This window comes from Sinocyclocheilus grahami, unplaced genomic scaffold (genome assembly GCF_001515645.1).
Source record: "Sinocyclocheilus grahami isolate Dianchi unplaced genomic scaffold, SAMN03320097.WGS_v1.1 scaffold136.1, whole genome shotgun sequence".
Taxonomy (NCBI): Eukaryota; Metazoa; Chordata; class Actinopteri; order Cypriniformes; family Cyprinidae; genus Sinocyclocheilus; species Sinocyclocheilus grahami.
Window position 1 is genome coordinate 2493843 of NW_015505315.1, and position 18099 is coordinate 2511941.

Below are 18099 nucleotides of genomic sequence, written 5' to 3' on the forward strand. Positions count from 1 at the left end.
ACTGACAAACTTGAGGAGTGAAGTCTCAAGGTCAGTTGGATATGACATCGGAAATCAAGGCAGAGCACATCTGTCTTCTGTAAAAGTATATAGTACGGCACAGAAAAATATGTTTTTACTCTCTAAGCTATTGGAAATCATTTAGGAACTATACAATCAAGCCAATTACAGTTTCAGATTACAATGTTTGTGGTGTCCACATTCCTTGCACACACCAGTATTTAACACCAATAACACACACACAAAAAAAGTAAACATCCTTTAATGAAAAATGAATAAATATATAAAAATACTATATAAAAACCTTTTAATATTACAATCAATTTCTAGAAAAAAAGATATGATTATGAATGACAGCAATTTTGAGGACCGGAAACGAGATAAAAACACCACATTTTCAACATATGACTGCAGCATAGACTATAAATGTGGTAAACTTGAAAATCACAGAGAAGAGAAAAATTAAAAACAGCAGTATCTCCTCATGCTCATGAGCTGATTTCATTTCCCTGAACCAACTGCTTTCAATGTCCTTGACATATTACAACGTTATAGTGTAATTTAGAGTTTGCAGAATGACATATATATATATATATATATATATATAAGACATTAAATTATTGCGTTTTTTTAATTATGAACTTTAAGTGAGCATTACATGACGGCAAAAGTATTGTAAAAACAGCAGAAAAGTGAATACACAACTAAATATCCAATATCAGCCAATACGAAGTAAACAAGTTATCCAGTATGGTACCAATATATTGTGCATTCCTAAGAAGCCTTTTAAAACGATGCTACCTCATCGTTGAGCCAGCTGCCCTCTTGCAGGGTTGCCAGATCCCTCTGTGTGATACGCAGTTTGAACGCACTGCACAGAACCAGGTTTGGATCAGTTTGAGCAAGAGCAGCACTTTCAGAAAATATAAGCCAGACATTTTTATGATTCTGTACTTACACTATTTGTTTTGCAATTTGTCCATGCACTTGATTTCAATTCAGATACCAGCAGCAAGTCTTTTTTCCCCTCTTTATCTCTATCTGGTTGACCATACAACAATCATAAGCTGTATTTCTCTACACCGGATTATTTAGCTGAATAGTTTGAAGCAGCATCCTCTGGATAACTCTGTTATCTATTATTTCATATGTTTAAGGCATCAATAGGCAGCAGAAAGGTAGCTAAGAGGAATTCTGACATTTCATCTTTTAATGCAGTACACAACAGTCAAGTGTTGCACTGTAGACAAGTAAGCAAGCCACCCATTGGAAACATTCACCGCTTAGTCTTCCTTCCACAGCGTAACTTCAGTGAGCAGTAAAGCTTTATTGCACTCTAACACTATATACAGACTCGGCGAGCAGAGGCGATGCTTGAATTACTGGCGAATTTCAGCACCAGCATAAGTGGACAGCTCCTCACCAAAAAAAAGTCGTTTACTAGTTAAGCTCGCTTTCTGGCTCTTTAGAACGAGTAAGAACAGCAGGATTTCGATACTTAAAAAGCAGGCAAGGATACTCTAGAGAAGCAGTATAGAGCACTGCATAAAACACACGGCACAGCGAGTTGACTAAGTTGATTAACCAAGACGTTCCCAGAACACGTTCTGGTGTAAAGTGAACACAAATATTCGATACACGACATTCCTGAACGATATGCAAAACAAATAACGGACAATGCGTATTTACGGTTTGGTCTGCAGGCTGTCAATCTGTCTCGCTCTCGGATCAATCACTGTAGCGCAAACAGCATCAAGCGAAACATCCAGTATTTCAGTCGAGCAAAAATGCACGCGCCTCATGCCAAACCACAAATCTGCGCCTGTTAATGAGTCTTTAGTACTTACTGTATCTCATCCGGACGTCCGTTCCATGTCATTCACAGAAGATAAAAAACAAATATATCAGAGAAGGGGGAAAAGACGTGACTTGTTTCGCAATACTGCAGGCACTTGTCTTTCTGTCAATGTTCTGTCAATTGAAAATGGACAAGAACAAAATAAGCAAATAAGTTGACAGACGCGGTTGGGAACAATTACTATCCGTACAGTTTAGTGGCTTGGCGTTGACAGGGTGTCGGTGAGCTCCAGCAAGCCCGTTCGCTCAGTGGAGGAGTGAGGAGAGATGGACGAGAGGTGTTTGGTGGGAAGAGCCTCCCCTCTGCCGCGCTCATTGGGCTGATAAAGAGGCAGGTCCTCAGCCCTGGCAATGAATGCACGCGCCCTACCCTGGGAATACTGAACTTTTATGTCAGTGCGTTGGTGTTTTTCCCCACTTTTTTTTTTTTTTGAACGCATTCTGCTAACAAAGCATTCGTACATGTGTCGCGTCTTGACACTTCTTCGACGGTTCCCTGGCTTTCCGTCTCATATTGGCTCGTGATTTGAATGCAACGAGATTGTAGATACATGATCAGGACGCAAAGTCTATACGTGGTGCTGTTTAAGCATCTCAGCGGCAGACTTGCTTTTTGGCCAACTGTGAGTGTGAATACACATACATTGGGACACTTTTGCCTTGAGATGACTGGGGAAAATGTCCCAATTAACCTCGATTCACCCCTATACAATTTCCTTTACAATGTAGCTACACACACACACACACACAGGTTTGTTTTTGTGAAAAGTGGGGACTCTCCATAGGCGTAATGGTTTTTATACTGTACAGACCGTATATTCTATTGCCCTACACCAACCCTACCCCTAAACCTACCCCTTACAGGAAACGTTGTGCTATTTCAGATTTTCAATACACTAAATTCTGTGTGATTTATAAGCTTTTTGAAAAGTGGGGACATGGGGTAATGTCCTGAAAAGTCACCTCCTCCTTGTAATACCTATGTCATACCCTTGTCATTATACAAATGTATGTCCTCATTTGTCACAAAAACGACACACACATACATATATAACATGAAACATATGCATATTCATATAAAAAACAGGCATATATTCATGAGTTCAGTATTTAGACTTTCGAGACGTTGCGAGGGTCATTTGGTGACGAGGGATGAAATTCAGAGTAGCTGGCACAGCTCATGTATCAGAATGTATTGAAGGGATCTCTAAAAGTATACAAATGAGTCGACAAATCTAAAATAGCATTTAATCATGTTTAAACCCACAACTGTACAGCTAAAGGTTCTGATCACGCTGGATAAATCAACAACAACAACTTTAGTATCTTCACACGACCCTGAACTGATGCTGTGAGCAGCTCCACTGTTCAATATCAACTCCTAATTAAATTAAATGCATCATTTGCAAACATGCACTCACTCATGTACTCTACTTTTCAATGAGGAAATGCACTGAAATAAACCCACCAGCTTTTCAGCGTTCATTAGTGCACATGAGATTTATCTTGACACGTTTCTTGTCCACACGCATTGAAGACTCTTAAGGTAAAGATACATATGAAGCTCCGATTCAACTGGCTCCCTCTAGCGGCCAAACATCAAGCAGACATCAGGAGTGTTCTGGACTGTGGTCAGTCAACCCTTTGGGCTTAAATCTTGCAGTTACAGATGTTTAATAAATTATTAGCCTCACTGCAAGAGACCTATGTATTAAAAATAATATCAATAAAAAATAAATTGTACACCTGCCAGTCACAGAAGCCTTCACAGATACAGTAGTTAAAATATTGATCAAGATATTGATCAATAATTCAAATGTTAATTTCTGAATATTAAGGTTGAAGATAAAGTTTGGCAAGCAGAAGTTATTTTTATCTACATATTATCTTAATATTACTCACATGTGTTACTAGTATTGCCAAACTATCCTTATTCATTTTAAAACTTGACGAGAGCTGCTTTGCTACAAATTGAACATGAACAATCAAGTCCCATGACACAAAATTAGAATTATGAATCACAATCCTAACAATGTGATTTATTTCTCTGCTTTTTGTTTACTGATATCTGTAGTTTACTCTTGTGGTTGTCACCTCAGAAAATGATCATGGATATAAACCTGCTCACATTTTGCATCCTGCTTAACATCCTCTTTAACTCTATTTCGGTTCTGCTGTGCAGTTTGTCAAGCTGCTCTCCAGTGGTTCTTTCTCTCTGTCATTGATTATTTCCACTGACACAGCCTTTACCGGTGATCAAAATATCAGAAGTCTTCTGAAAAAGGCAAAGTAAGTGAAGGGGAAACGGTCTTTACAGCCCAAGCTTCCTCAATCGATCATTGGTTACTACATTGTCAGTGGAATTAATCACAGGCCTGGTGCGCCGTGAACTGCTGGCACCCTTCTCCACACACCTCAGCCCTGTCATTTGCAAATGGCGACAACAGCCTCGGCAAACAAACAGGAAACAAGCCGTGATTTATTCATTTGTCTCTGCATTTACATCAAATCATTTAGAGAGGCAATTACTTGGGGATTTTCCCAGCTGTTTCACATAGATGTGAGGCTATGTCTTAAACAATTGTCTTTCTTATTGAAGACTTGTACCTGCTGTGAATTCTAATCTCTTGTGATTCATAAATCATAGTGTTGGCATGTCTCAATACTATTGTATACTGTATGTACTCTCATACGTCTTCTAAAATTGCACATTCATGGCAATGCATAGTACTCTTCAAAGATGCTAAAAATGCATTTCAGTGCATACATGTGTGTATACATTAATACACACATGCTGTGCTGAAATTCCTAAATCTAATTTAGTAATCCTGGTCAGAAATGTCCAGTCTTAGATTTAATCTTGTTTTATTTAAATTAGAACAGGTTTTGCATTTCTTTTTGGAACTGATTCTTCATAGGCATCATTGATCTGGGCGTATGCACCTCAGTTTTTGAGTGGATAATTTTAGCAATGTTTACTCAAAAACTGAGGTGAATAAGCTTGAATAAATCAATGAGGCATATGATCAATCAGTGCCAAAAAGAAACACAAAAGTTGTGCTAATTGAAAGAAAAATGTAATTTAATATTTGAAGAGATTCAGATACAAAAGCCTCTAAGTGCCATCTGAAATGTTTTATCTAAAATGAGCACTTTTATCAGGCTGCTATGTTTAGGTTCAGTAATTTGACTCTAATGACAATGTATAGGTCCTTTTCTATGCAATTAAACTGAAATAACTGAACATAAATATAGGGGCCTGTCAGATGGCATTTAGTAATAATATACTGTATACCATAATGAGAAATTTATCAGCAATTTTTGGTAGGCCAGTCATTTTTGTTTATTAAAAATATAAAATCTATTAGTATTATTATTATTATTTTAAATGATTTTAGCAAATGGCTGCAATATAACAAAGAGTGAAAAATTTAAGGGGGTCTGAATACTTTCCGTACCCACTGTATGCCTGTTATCATATCTGATGCCTATGTTTAAGCATGTGCAACATTTAATATCAGAGCATCAGTATATACAGTTGTCCAGCTATTAAGTTGAACACATTTATGCACCTGGTGGAGAATGAGATTCACTGTTGGACTCTCCATTCAAAACACAATCCAACAAGACAAGAAGATAATGGACTGTGTTTATCGATTTCACCTCAACCAAAGCAAGAAAGAGACACTATTCTTTAAAGAGCAGCCTCAACTGTATAATAACAGTTTCAGGTGGATGACTCTCCATTCCTGCAAAGTGAGTGTTCATTCAGCGTAATAGAATCTCTGGGACACAAATAACAAATAAAGTTATGCCATCTGACGCAAGAACGAACCTACAGCAACACATTTCCTTCTCCATCTTAACTTCTGTAGGGGATGAGTAAAACTAGATTTGCATTTCCTGAAGGAAACGCAAGAGCTTGCAAATCTGCATAAGATTAGTGTTCAAGTTTTAGGTAAGATTAGATTTCATTGGCTTTGGTTCTGTGTAAATGAAATGCTGCATCAGAGCTGCTTTGTTGTTGTCATGATACTAAGCAACTGTCTTGTTTTCAGTCGGCTGTGCACAGAACCAACATCTTAAAGGCAGATTTAAATAGTTAATATAAGCAAGGAAGACAACCCTATTAATTACACTTAACTTATTTATTTATTTACATCCATTTACATGTACTGAGTGTATTTCCCAATTGCAGTAATTATTGTTCTCCGATAATTCCTAGATTCAAAAGCACATAAATGGAGTCGTGTCAAATAGGTTGCTGGGAATATCCGGTACAAACGTACATTTTACACATGCTAATATCCTGACAGTGAGCTTTCACACTAAGAAGGTATGATGTGAATGGAATTAGCGAGAGCATCTGGTGGGCCACAAGCCTCACTCACATTTAGCTGAGAGCCAAGAGCTCATTATTTGGCAACGAGATTCATAAACTGCCATGCGGCTGAATGAAGCGCTCCTCGGGGCAAAGCGGCTCCATCTACCTGTCTTAATAAGTTGTACAAGTTGATTAGAATAGGATACAGTAGCAGACCTCCCATCACGAGAGGAAGCAACTGGACATGAAAACCCGTTTAGCGGAATCCATTTTGAGCTGGGCTTCTAAAAGTAGACGCTGATGGTTGCCATAAATAACAGAGGTGGCGTGATAATGGTGCAAGTTACCTTTAATAGCGCTCATTAAGACTGACACCTTCTCCATTTGGGAGGAGATGAGAGGAGGCTCATTATGATCGCTCCGCATGCACAACTCAGAGTAAAGAACGTGTGTGCATGTAAGTGAATAGGTAATGTAAGACATCATTGTAGATGTTTGCAGTGGCATTTGTTGAGGAATAAACTTGAAAGTTTATGGAAGGGAATAGAATAGGCATTAGCAGAGGCTATTTTTAGATCTGACACTCATTCATGTGTGTGTCATTAAAAATGGCAAGGTTTATGAAATATGCACTTCCCCTTAGATGAAATGAGAAGGATTTAAATAACTGAAGTCAATCAATACATTTTATTAATAATAAAACAATTTTAGCCAGATGCACAAACAAACAAAACTGCATTGTGGACCTTTACAATATTAAAGGAGAATTTAAAAGATAATGATCTCTGTGTGTACTCATAAAATTATATAATTTTTTCCCCTAACATTGCACAGTACAGTACGGTTCAGTTCTTTAATATATGTTAATGCATTAAGCAAACTAAGCATGAAAAACTATTTGCAGCCATTATTATTTTAATTAAAATAATCAAATTTGAATTTAATGTGAATTGATTCAACGATGTTAAAACGTTTATGTAGAAGTTAACATTAACCATGGATTAATAAACATTTTACAAATATAATACCTAATGCAATTTATATAAATTAATATACACACTGTTAAAAACTAAATTAAAACAATTTAAAGTTGAAAATAAAACAAAGATTATTTCAGCATGTTTTTACAAGAAAATACTGTTGTTTTTCCACTTCAAAATGTCATATTTAATTCAATGTTTTACTTGCCATTTCTTTGTAATTATTTGTGAAATTTACTAGCAATTTCTGAATGAAAATTGTTTCAAACAACATATTCTAAAGGCACTCACATTGTTAAGTGTAAAAGGCCTTTAATAAATTGGGCTTAATTATTTAAACAATTGTTGAACATGTTTCAGCTTGATACAGCCTTCCTCAGGATACGCATCCATTGTCCACAAAAGCATTATTTTAATAATCAATAGAAAAACAAACCAGCTGGTTAACAAGAGGGAGTGGCTATAAACAACCCACTAACACACCATTAAACACAGGCACAGTCAAGCAATTAAACAAATATCACATATATAAAAATGTCCACATTCACATTCCAGCTTATGAATTACACAGAAGTATTTACGGTTAATAAAACAACCCATTAGGTTATATTTTACCAGAAAACACACAAATAAAAGTATGTTTTTATCATATTGTCACAATGATTACACCCTCCAAAGGCGCAAGTCTAAAACTAACCAGTGGTGTTTCCAGAAAAATGGCCCTGAGTGTACAATGACTTTCAATAATATAGACATTTGAAATTCATAATGCGTTAAAGGGGTCATATGATGCGATTTCAAGTTTTCCTTTCTCTTTGGAGTGTTACAAGCTGATTGTGCATAGATAAGATCCCTGAAGTTGCAAAGACTAAAGTCTCAAAACCAAAGAGATATTCTTTATCAAAGTTAAGACTCTGCCACGCCCCCCTAAAACGGCTCGTTCTAACACGCCCCCACATATCTACCTCTCTATGTGGAAATATTTGCATAATGCCGCCCAAATGTTCACGCAAAGAAAGAAGGCGTGGTTTCAGTAACCGCAGTTAGTGTTGAAGCAGCCATGTCAGGGAGACGCTGTGTGTTTCTAGGCGAAAGCAAAAGCACTTTATTTGGCCTTCTGAAAGTAGATGCATTTAGGAATCTTTAAGACTACTTACAACAGAACGTCTCGGTTACGTATGTAACCCTCTTTCCCTGAAGGAGGGAACGGAGACGTCACGTCGGAGGACCGACGAAATTAGGATCTCGCTTAGAGGGACCAATCTACTTTGAGTGTAAACTAAACAAGCCAATGCACATTGGCATGCGATTATTGCATCCAGCTGCTGCTGCAGCGTGAGTATAAGTAGGCAGCAGGTGCAGCGCATATTTTGCTATTGACTGTTCAAATGCGGAGTTTTGTGCATCGTGTGTGTTTGTGCACGAGCGAGCGAGAGAGAGAGAGAGAGGAGGGGTCACATCACAGTGGAGTCAGCTGTCTTAACCGTGGCTTGTGTACTGCACAAATACCAGCTTCATCACTGTCTGTCACGTGACTCTGTTCCCCTTTCGGGCTCTGTCTTTACATTTATTTTGAAAGATGAAGCTCGCGATTATGGTAAGGGGCGTTACATTTCCGACGAGTGCTTGCGGTGTTCAGCCAATCACAATGCACTGGGTCAGCTGGCCAATCAGAGCAGACTGCGCTTGTCGGAAGGAGGGACTTTGTAGAAAACGAAGCGTTTGAGAGAGGCGGGGCATAGAGGACCTACAATAATGTACAGTATTTTAAAAAATAATGTGTTTTTTGAAGATTAAAGCATGTCAACATATTCTGTTACACCAAATACACAAAATAATGATCTTTAAAAAGGCATCATATGACCCCTTTAATGTAATTTGTGTAGCTAATACCTTTATTAATAAAATCTCATATGATGTGAATTGCTTTTTTGTCAATTGGAGGAAACCAAAGCATCATAATCAAACATTGAAACAGCTATCTGAAAACAAGGATAGTATTGTGGAACTGGCTGAGAGTGGAGGTGCTGTGGTGTAGGGAAGAGACCAATACATCTGGGAGAGACTCCGACAGCTGACTAACCCTAATTTTTATTTAGCTCTAACCGTGCGTAGTTACCTTCCTGCTACTGAAAATAAAACACGGGTTGGTTTAGTGGGTAATTTTTAGATGTGGAGAGTGTAATCATTGTGACAGTGTGGTAAAAATAAAAACTTGTACTTGTGTGTTTTCTTGTAAAGTGTCTCCACTTAGGACTTGCATGAACTTTAATTCCTCCTATGCAATTTATCAGTTGAATAATGTGAATGAGGGCATTTTTATAGGTCAGACAAAAAGGAAGCTGAGATTGAGAGTGGCCAAACATAAACAAGCAATCCATACTAAAAAAATGCTGTGTCCAGTGGCAAGGCATTACAACGAGATGGGTCATGGTTGTCATAGCTCCCTCAAAGTGATTGGAATTGAATCCATTCCATGTACAATAAGACCTGGGAGTAAATTGAAAGGTCTTCTACAATGTGAGCCTTTTGAGATATATGTTAAGGGAACTGCTTACTAGGTTAAATGTTTGACTGTGACTGTGATTGAATGTTTAATTGGTATGTGAGTGGGTTGTTTATCACAACTCCTACTTGTTAACCCGCTGTTTTCTTTTCTACTGATTGCAAATAGTTAAAAGAAAGCTTTTGTAGACAATGGATGTGCATCCTGAGGAAGGCTGTGTCAAGCCAAAATGTGCTGATCAACAATTTTAGCCTAGGCCACATGAGTGTCTTAGAATATTTTGTTGTTTTCATTTGTTATTTACCTCTCTCACATATGAGCACCAGTGGCTATATAGTTGTTTATACCCCTGTAGAACACCCAGGCTTTTTTTGAAGATTGTTCAAAGGTAATTTTTGGTGCGTGTGATGATACTTAAGTATAGACAGATCTGCATTTTAATTACTATTGTAAAATAGCACATTTATTTTAGCACAAGCACATTTTTATTAAATGTCATTGCTTGGCTGAAGCCATAAACACGTCAAGCTGACACACTGAAAGACAGGTTTTCATCTGACAGTGTAAACAGTGTTGTCGCCTCCTGCTCGTCTCTCTTTGGTGTTTTTTTTGGGGGGGAGTTTTATTTTTTGACAGTCACACAGACTATGAGCTGTTGTTTTGTAACATAGACTTTAGTGGATCTATCAATCTTTACCTGTGCTGAATATTAACATATTTAAATCAACTCTGCTGGACAACTCAGGCATGTATAAGCATTCCAGCTAAAAAAAAAAAAACCTGAGACATGCTCTGTGGGACAGAAGATTTGCAGAGAACAAACGTCTACCTCAGAAACACTGCAGTGGCACCATTTTGAACATCTAATCCTCTACGACAGTCACCCTGAGAATATTACCCTGTGAACCCCCCACACTGAGGATTCATGTGCAGAGATCACTTGCTGTGCTTACACAAAGCTTTAAGCAGGACATTCCCGTGCAGAAGGGGATTGAGGCTCCTCTCATGTTCACTGAGAAAAGTCCACAGTGGGATTCCTATCTTCTAATTAATAAGTGGTTTATGTGGTCTACACCCAATAAGATTGGTACAAAAGACTTTAGAACAGCCCTTCTAACATCGTAACAAAGGATCTCTGAACACCTCTGGGAATGCACCACTGCACCAAAAGTGCTTTTTTTCTAGAAATTTAATTGCACAATCTACAGACTTGTTCCTGTGAGTATTACAACATAATGACTCAGTTCGAACATGAAATTAAAAGGAAAGGACTTTTCTATGAGCTGAGATAATCTTAATGGAACAATATTATTGTCAAGCAAGAAGTCCTGCTCAGATCTGAAGTTCATTGCAATTGTTTGGTGATTAAAACTCCCATTGGTCTACATTGTCAGACATAGTTCAACACCTACTAGATACTAGATTTCTTTAGCAACACCGTCCATAGGGGATTCCATAAACCTTTTCTCTGAAGGACAGTGTAGGCCGTTCTGCAGAGACAACCAATTTCCTTTATACACTATGTGGGATGAGCATCCAGAAGTGTGATACATTTCTATTTTTGATGTGCAATTTCTGACTGTTTACATGCATAGATTCTTCTTCCATCTGAATAAATTCAATCCATTTGCAGATTTCAAAAGCACAATTTATGTTCACCCTAAATTCCGCAATTAGATGAAAACAGTTTATGTGCGTCATATACATTCTGAACACAATTTCAGTGCATGAAATGAACAGTATTAATGTTACCATAACAACTGTCCTCTCAAAGAAAGCGGCCTATGAGTTAGTCAACAGAAAAACACATATTTAAAAAGATGAGAATTAGTAGCAGCATGAATGAGAGTACAGTATGTGGCAAAAAATAAGTTATATGGCAGGAATTCATGGATTTGTAATGGGGATTTTATGGATGAAAACAGTACAGTATAAAACAAAACCAAGATAAGAAAAACAAGACAACATATACACCAAGGGCCACTCTTTCTAATGGATTTGGCATTTGGTTTAAAATTAATTTATTCTGAAAAGATAACACACCATAAAATGGAAGGTATTTTTGAATTTGATTGTGAAAGTAATCCGAAAATCAGTTTATATTATTAGGCTGCATGAAAACAGTTAATTCGAAAAACATTGTAATGTAGCTCCACATCAGCCAAAACCCTTCATTTAATAAGGATAACGAAGAGGTAATAATTAGTACGTGCTAACCATTGAAATGTACTTGTTTCTCTCAACCTCAGTGACAGCCTCAATTACATAATAAAATGGTACGTGTATATGCTGTGGATTATCACAAAGAGACAAAGTGAGAGAGCAAGAGAATGAGGGAGGGTGAGATGAGAGAAAGACGGATAAGCAGAAAGACAGTGAGAGAGGAATATAAAGCACTGGGACAAACAAATGTGAGTTATTGATTTATTGGGGGAATAGTCTATGTGACAGTTGCAAGATTGATCAAATGGAAGGTTATCCTTACTCACAAAAGCAAGCTGTTTGCCAATAGCCATCAGTGCAGATTCAAAATGCCTGCAACAACCCATGACATTCAAACACAGTGAAACAATTTGTGTGAAAGGCCACATAACAAGATGAGAGGTTCATGTTAAAAGGAGGGAAAGTTTCATTTATGTCAGAGGGCATGAGAAACACTACTAGTCAAGTGAGGTTGCCATAGTTATTAGTTATATAGCATGGCCACCACTGTTATTTCTTCAAAATTTGTCACAGCTCATACATTTCCCCTTTATTTTAGTAATACTGAGGGGAAATTCCATTTATGTTATTGAAAAAGGTTTAATCAGCTGAATAGTCTATATAAGTGACAAAATCAGAATGCATTTCAGTGTGGGATGAGGTTTCAAATGACAAAATATCAAATATTAAAATATCTGCTTCTTTAGTCTCTTCAACTTAGTCTCTTTAGATACAAAGCATTTGCTGAGGTTCAAGGTAGAGATTTTCTGCATTATATTCACCTCTGTTCATACTAAGTGAAAAACTGCATTTTTTAAAAACTGATTAACCCTTATAAACCTTTAAATGTTTTCGTTTAGCAGATGCCTTTATCTGAATCAACTTACAAAAGTGGAACATAACAACACAATCACTTCTTTCTTAAGAGATATTAACACTAGAAAAGCCTCAAAAAAGGGGGGGGAAATCAAAAGTACATGAAGTACTCTGTGACAAAGCAACACTAAAGTAGATTTTCTAAGGGTGAGGTGTGTGTCAAGTGACTGCAGATCAAGTGCCTGCAAACTGTTTTCAGTTGTGTCTTGAAAACTCTTTAAGATTTTAAAGAGAAGTTCCACCACTGAAAGAAAGTGAAGAGGACAAGAAACGAGAGAAACATTCCTTCCCATCATACTGGCAGCAGTAAGTGCAGGGTGTACATTCAGTGGCCGTAGACAACCACCAATGCTTTGAAACTGATGCTGGCAGGTACTGGTTTCCAGTGAAGCAAGACAAAGAGATGTGTGACTTGGCCCCTCTTAAGATTGTACAGACACTATGTGGTTGTCAGACTGAAATGATGTGCAGGTCTGCATGTCATCAGCCTGGAGGTCGTGGGGCAAAATATATTAAAAAATTACTTTGTGCCTGAATGATTGGGCCGAGTGAGGTTGGACACATCGAGAGAAGGAGGTCATCCGCTAACCCCTGAAGTACTCCAGTGATTTAAGACTCTCGCTCATTCAAGTTACATTTGAAGAATCTACCTGTGAGGTAGGACTCAAACCAGCAAGTGCAGTTCCTGCGATGTTCAGTGCAGAGAGGACAGACGGGGTCATGTTGACGCACTGCACAGGTGGCAGACAGGTTCGGTTGAATGTGTACAGGTGATAGGAGAGCAGATCGCACCACTTGAAGGGTTTCAGCAAACAAGAGCTGGGCAGTCTCCACGAAATGACCAATTGTGTGTCCCAATTGTTTGTCATCCAGCAGGTTGTTCTGAGAAAGAAATGGAGAGACCTGACTAAAAACAACTCATCAAGTGTTTTTGCCAGGAACAGGAGGATTCTAGTCCCTAATCTTCCACTAGTGGAAAGTTAAGAGTATTTTGAGCAGTGAGGTTAGTTCAGCCTGCTTAAATGCTCTGGGAAGGATGCCAAGGACAAGTGATGTGTTGATGATTTGTGCGAATGCAGAGAGGACTGTTGCCTTTTAGACGATGGGAGTGGATGTGGGTTGAAGTGAAGGAGCTTGAAGACATATATAACTTTCGTGGATGTGTGAAAAGTGGCTGCTGTTTGTTACCACCTTATCACCTTAAAAGTCCTCAGCAGTCGGTGAGGTGGTGGTGGAGGAGGGCAAAGGAGAGAAGTGAATGTCTTGAACAGGTAGTGGGAGTTCAAAGTCATGTTGATCTTGTCATAGTGCGACATTGGCAGCGGTAAAGTTGGCAGAGACAAAGCGCAGAGACTGATACATACTCAAGTCAACAGCATCTTTAGATGTGCCCTATTTCCTATTAGCTGCCCTTAGGCTTGGCGGATTTTTCATTGTGATCGTATGTGTGTGTATAGGTATGCTATGCAACTATATTTTTATATACTTGCATAAACATAGATATTATAATTAATTGTATTTAATCAATAACTTTAAATATGTCCAAATAAATCAATTGTAGGTCCCACTTTATGAGGCCTTAACTACTATGTAATTACATAAAAAAGTAAGTACAATGCACTTATTGTGTTAATATTGTAATGTAAAACACTTTTTATGCTATTGAGGTGGGATACTGGTAAGGTTAGGGACAGGTTTTGTGGTATGGGTAGGTTTAAGTGTGGGTTAAGGTCTAACGGATGTGTCAACAGTGTAATTATAAATGTAATTACATGCAGGTATTATACTTAAATATACTCTAAAATATAAGTACAATGTAAAAATATATATGTATGTACACAATATTTGCATTGTCTCAAATTAATAATTTAAATGTAAGTACATAGTAGTTAAGGCCATGTAATATAAAGTGGGACCTTGATAACACAATTCACAATGTCTCAAGCTTTAGACAGCAGTACCAGGGACTGACTGCTTTAGTCAGGGAGAGACTTCTGTCAGACTACAAAGTTTAAAAGATGTGGAAACAATAGAGTAAGACAGTGTAGCAAATTAGCTCAAAAGGGAAATATTTATAATGAATTATAACTGGTTATAATTAATAATAAATATTTAGATTAGATCTTAGAATTGACTGTAGCAGAATCAAGATTACAATTATTTGATCTGTCCGTCCACCAAGCAGACAATATAAGCATTTATCAATTCAAGGACATATTATTTTCCTGGCCAAGAAAGAATAACTTTCCTTCATACAGTACTAGCATTAACTTAGCATGTAGCAAGGGATGAACCTTCAGTGACTCCGAATTGTGAGCAGCACACAGACACAATCAATTGTGAATATAAGGGATTTCATAAATGAAACTACAGCTAACATACAACAAGACTAAGCAAACACATATATACAGAATTAAGAAAAGTAAGGAAGAGAGAGAGAAGAGCAAAATAATGGCAGTATTTCACATCAATTAACCACAACCTAATGAGAATCATCAAATAATCGATATTGCATCATAATATTGTCAAGAATCATAATATTATCAAGAATATTGTTTTATTTTGGTTTCTTTATTTTGATGCACAGGGAAGTTAGTTTCTAACAGGAAAGTTAGAGTTGTTTGTTTATTGTTTTGGCATTTGCTCACCCCTGATAATTTGCCTCAGTTTCTTTAATTTGTTTATTTCTTTGTGATGATATTGCTTGTACTCTCCTAAATGAAAAGGTTGATCAACTAAGAGAATTAAAATGAGTACTTAAACAGCCATTCATTGTTGTGTCATTTATGTTGCGGTCCTGACCTAGACCGGGGCCGTAACATAAATTGGGAGCTCATCCGGCCGGTTGTTCATCACAGATTGTCTAAATTGGGCATTCGTCCGTTGCGGATAACATTAATTAGGGTCTCGTTTGGTAATAAATTGTGGAGGTTTATTTGGGCGTATCAGTGAAGGGTAAGATGAATTGGAGATTTGTTGATGGCTTGTTAATGAAAGTACCATATGTTGCGGATTTGTTCTGTACGTATCAATTAAGGTATTTGGCGGAATTAACCATGCGTTTGTTTGCCTGGTAATTTTCTTTTGGTGTGGGACGAGTTTACGGTCAAATATGGAATTTGATTTAACATCATTTACGTTATTGTAACGGAGCCGACGAGACGAGAGACGTGCTGATCCATCTGCAAAGCTTTTATTTAAAGGCGTGGTCATAAAACAGGCAAGGTTCAGACAATGGCAAACAGGTATATGAGGGCAAAACGAACGAACGTGAGTCAGTCGACAGCAAACGTTATCCAGAGGGCTTGACAAGAGGGGCAATCCAATAACATGATCAATAGTCCAGGCAGGAGCAACCAGAGTCCGAACGGCGAGACAAAAGGGCAATCCGAGAAACACAGGCAGGAATCAGAACATGAAAAAACAGGCAAGGCAAGACTAAGACTAAACTATGCAAACTGAAATGGCTCCATAGAGTAGCTATCTCTAGGTGAGTGATATGCGCTAAACAATACTCTGCAGCTTGACGGGGATCAGAGTGAGTGTTATATAGGGAAGGTGTGATTGATGACAGCTGTGTGCAACCAGTGCTGTGTGCAATCAACTGCGTGTGTGTAATCAGTGCAATGGATGATGGGAACTGTAGTCCGGGTGAAGTGCAACAGTGGTGTGGTGCAAGAGTCCATAGTAGTGGAAGGGTGACCTCTGGTGGCAAGCAGACGGAAGTTCATGGACCGGATTCGTGACAGTTATCTCCTACTACGGAGGAATTTAGCAAGTGTCGTAAGGCTGATTTGCTGCAGATTGCAGATGTCTTTAATTTGTCTGTTCCTAGGGAGGGGCCAAAACAGGTAGTTAAAGATAAGTTGTATAACAAGTTGGTAGAGGCTGGAATTTTGCCGGATGAATCTGTGGAAGGGTTACCACGGAAGAGTGTTGAAACTGAGGTAGGTGAGGAAACTTTTTATTTTCCTAACATAGATCCTAGTCATCCTTGTTTTGATCCTATGTTAGCGATTAAATTGAAGGAGCTGGATCTACAGTTAAAGAAACAGGATTATGATGTGCAGCTGCTTCATTTTCGAACTTTGGAGTTACAGGCTGATAGTAAGTTTACATTATGTAGACTGGAACTGCAAGCCAAAGAGCAATCTAATGCACCTGTGCCTATGCCTAGGTCTAGACCTCCATCTCCTCATTCGCCAGTGAATGCGTCAGTTTCAGCTGTATCGGAGCAAAGTCCGACAATACTTCTTCGTCTGTTGGTGAGTCTGTAACCAGTCTTGATGTGAGTAAATATGTCACATTTGCTCCTCATTTTAGAGAGACGGAGGTAGATTCTTACTTCTTTGTTTTTGAGCATATTGCAGCTACCTTATGTTGGCCGAAAGAGTTGTGGTCATTGCTTCTGCAGTGTAAGTTGATATTGATATTGGACTATGATATTGTCAAAGCTGCGGTGTTGTGAGCCTATGAATTAGTATCTGAAGCTTATCGTCAGAGATTCCGAAACCATCAGAGAATAGCCAGTCAAACATTTAGTGAGTTTGCTTGTGAGAAAACTGTGCTGTTTGATAAATGGTGTACAAGCAAGCAGAGTTACCACGTTTGAGCAGTTATGAGAACTTTTACTGTTGGAGGATTTTAAAAGTTGCGTTTCGGAGGATATTGTTGTATATTTAAATGAGCAAAAGGTATTGTCCGTACCGAAAGCCGCTGTTTTGGCAGATTAATTTGTGCTCACGCATAAAACTGTTTTTACTCTGTCTGTGTGTAGAGAGAAAAATGGTTTATCTGTTGAATTTTCTGTGAGAAACAGCTCGAGAGTTTTTAATAAGGGTAAGGGAAAACGAGGGAGTTGAGAAGCCATGTCGAATGTGTTTCGTAACACAAATGTGTCTTGTGAGGGAGAAAGACTTGTGTGTTTTTTTTGCCGTGAGCCAGAACACTTAATTGTAGACTGTAAGCGCTGGAATCAGGGTAAGCCTCCTGAGAAACCAAAAGGAGTTGCTTTAGTCCATACTGCTTCCATGCCGTCTTATTTTTCCATTTCGCATACTGAGTTATACTGCCCATTTATTACGAACGGTTATGTATCTCTTTCAGAGGAGCAGGGAGATTTGAAACCTATTACAATCTTGCGAGATACGGGTTCAGTTCAGTCTTTCATCTTGGAAAGTGCACTAGAATTTTCTGAAGAGTCATACTGCAGAGCGAGCGTGTTAATCTGTGGCATTGAGCTTGGCTGTATTAAAGTGCCCTTACATTCAGTTTATCTCCAGTCTGATTTGTTCACAGGGTTCATGAAGTTGGGATTACGATCTCATCTTCTTGTTGAGGGAGTCGATCTGATT

The 18099-nt window shown here is 38.1% G+C and overlaps 1 protein-coding gene across 1 annotated transcript in view; it reads right to left on the minus strand.

Annotated features, from left to right (window-relative positions):
• The window catches only part of LOC107591036 (cadherin-8-like), a 101357-nt gene extending 99250 nt beyond the window's left edge, over nucleotides 1–2107 (minus strand). The window contains exon 1 of the mRNA XM_016280040.1: nucleotides 1848–2107. The gene's annotated coding sequence lies outside the window, so the exon portion shown is untranslated. The remainder of the gene's footprint in view (nucleotides 1–1847) is intronic.
• Between the last annotated feature and the right edge of the window lie 15992 nt (nucleotides 2108–18099).